Below are 2,580 nucleotides of genomic sequence, written 5' to 3'. Positions count from 1 at the left end.
ATTTCGTAATTTACTGTGTAACTTAAAAAATAATTGAGATAGATTTTTTTCCCTATTTTTCCTAAAGTAGTCATAACTATGTCCATCCTGCGGCGCCGGCTTATCCTTGAATTTTGGGACACGTTGTATAAAGCCTATGTATCAACCTCAAGAGAGACTACTCTTAATTAGGAGCGGGGAGAGAGAGAGAAGAAAGTGGAATAGAGGGAAATATAAAAAGGGAGAGACATAGAGAGAAAGTGGGATAGGGACTTAGGGAGAAGAAAGTGGAATAGAGACAAAAAGAGATAGAAAGAGGAGTGAGATAGCAAGAGGAAGTAAGGAAGAGAAAACAGGGAGGAATAGAGAGAAGAAAGTGGGATAGAGACGAAGAGAGAAAGGAGGAGTGAGATAGAGAAAGAACGGAAGAGATAAAGATAGAGAAAAAGGGAGAGGGACAGAGAGAGAGAAGAAAGTCGTATAGACACAAAGAGAGAAAGGAGGAGTGAGATAGAGAAAGATATACAGGGTGTTAGGTAAATGGGCATATGAGCCGACACCTAAAAAATTAAAATGATGATATCAAATTTTTGACTTCACCATACCATTTATATGCATATGTTAACATAGGCTATTGTCGGCTCATATACCCATTTAGTTACCTAACACCCTGTATAAGATAGAAGAAGAAAAAAAGGAGAGGACCAGAGAGATAAAGAAAGAGGGAGAGAGTAAGATAAAGTAAGACTACAGAAGAGAACGCACAATGTTGGATTCTGTTACTTAAGTAATACTCACGGCTAGTCTGTTCTCCATCCCCATGCACTTGGCTTTCGCGTCAGCTGCGCTCGACCGCAAGTTGTTGTTCTTGTTTAGCAGACTCATCCTTTCTCCCTCTAACTCTGCTACTTGTGTGAGGTGCGCTTTGCATTGTATGGCCTGAAATGATGAGAACATACAATCATACAAAAGTTTCAATAACTCCTTGTTCAAATTAACTGGAGGAGAATGCCGAATGGCTTTACGTTTGCTTTACGTTTAAGTTTTAAATAAATTTACACCACTTTCATTTAACTTTAACAAATGTTAAAAGTCTGTCAGACAACAAGAAACTGAAAAACACCGGTTACGGTTATAGTTACGGTTAAAATAAGGTGCTTTCACTGACTGGAGAATAGCATCATCTTACTTCAACTATATCAAACGTGAAAAGTCTGTCAAATTCCATACGAAAACGCCGGTTAAAGTTATAGTTACGGTTAAAGTTAAGGTGATGCAACTTTTTGATAAAAATATCAACCTTTTTGTCTATAGCATCCTGCAACTTGTCGATTTGATCTTGCATGAGCTTCACTTTGGATGAGAGGAACTTACAAATACTCTCCACTGAAATATTGTCTGTAAAAGAAAAAGATTTACCGTTTAAAACAGTCTTTCCCAAAGTGGGCGATAACGCCCCCTTGTGGGCGCTGCAGGCTTAAAGGGGGGCGGTAAGAGACCCAGAAAAAAAAATCGGGACGTTGTGTAGAGGCTTGGGAGGCGTCATCTACTAGGAGGACTCTTAGACACCGACTGAGCACTCGACACTCGACTACAAATGGGGGCGCTAAAAAGAATTTATTCTCAAAGTGGGCAGTAGACAAAATAAGTTTGGGAACCGCTGGTTTAAAATATTATTGAAAAGCCAAGAAAATCTATTCCGGTAGCCTAGGACGCCCACCCACAAGACGGACCGACAACCTCATAAAGGTAGCAGGAAGGCGCTGGATGCAGGCCGCTACCAACTGGCCATTCTGGAAGTCATTTAGGAGGCCTATGTTCAGCAGTGGATATCCTGTGGCTAAAATGAAGATGATGATTAAGAAGAATATCTATTGCCTCGGAATGGAACGGTCACAGCAATCAAGTGAGCAAAAGGTCCTGGGTTCTATTCCCATCTGAGGCAGCACTATTCACATTGCTCATTCCCACCGTTGCAACACTCCTGTGTAGCCAGGATCTACAGCTTGACCGCCAATAACCCAACCAGTGAAGGCCAAGTTTGGCCCGGGGGAAAGTTTAACTGTTATGGTATGGGACCCGTATCAAAAATTTTATTTCTAGATTTAAAAATGAATGAATGAATAAACATAGGTAGTAAGTAGTATTAAACATTTTATTACCTTTTAAGAAAGACTGCGGGAATACCCTCTCTTGAACACCGACTGACACGAAAGCATGCAAAAACTCACTGCTATCGTCTCTTTTCTCTTTCTTATTATTCAAACAACAATCACATACCACCCTCCGTACTTCTTCTTTTATTTCTACAGAGACGTTCTTTGTTTCGTCAACCGTGATGTGCTTTGGTGATTTGATCGTCCTCCGTTTGACTATGGACGGTTTGATTGTTGGTTCTGGTGGTGGTGGGTGACATTGGTGACGTTTAGGTGTGGAGTTCGGTGTTAGAGAGAGACTGTGAGAGAATTCGGAGAAGAAATCTTGTTTTTGCTGTAAATTATAAAATTATGAGTAAAAAATTAACTTCTGAGCTATTATTAGCGTTGATTATATAGAATTGAGTAGGTCACTTACTTCTTTTAATTCTTTTTACATAATTTT

General features: G+C 39.9%; 1 long non-coding RNA gene across 1 annotated transcript; it reads right to left on the bottom strand.

The window, feature by feature from the left end:
* Window positions 1-776: 776 nt before the first annotated feature.
* On the bottom strand, window positions 777-1,372 carry LOC135084847 (uncharacterized). The gene is made up of 2 exons (XR_010259949.1): window positions 1,280-1,372; window positions 777-918 (listed from the first exon to the last, which is right to left on the bottom strand). It is a non-coding gene; the product is annotated as an uncharacterized LOC135084847 (long non-coding RNA).
* Window positions 1,373-2,580: the final 1,208 nt, after the last annotated feature.

Source organism: Ostrinia nubilalis, chromosome 27, assembly GCF_963855985.1.
Source record: "Ostrinia nubilalis chromosome 27, ilOstNubi1.1, whole genome shotgun sequence".
Taxonomy (NCBI): domain Eukaryota; kingdom Metazoa; phylum Arthropoda; class Insecta; order Lepidoptera; family Crambidae; genus Ostrinia; species Ostrinia nubilalis.
Note: the sequence above shows the minus strand (reverse complement) of the source record. Positions and strands in the feature narration are given on the sequence as shown.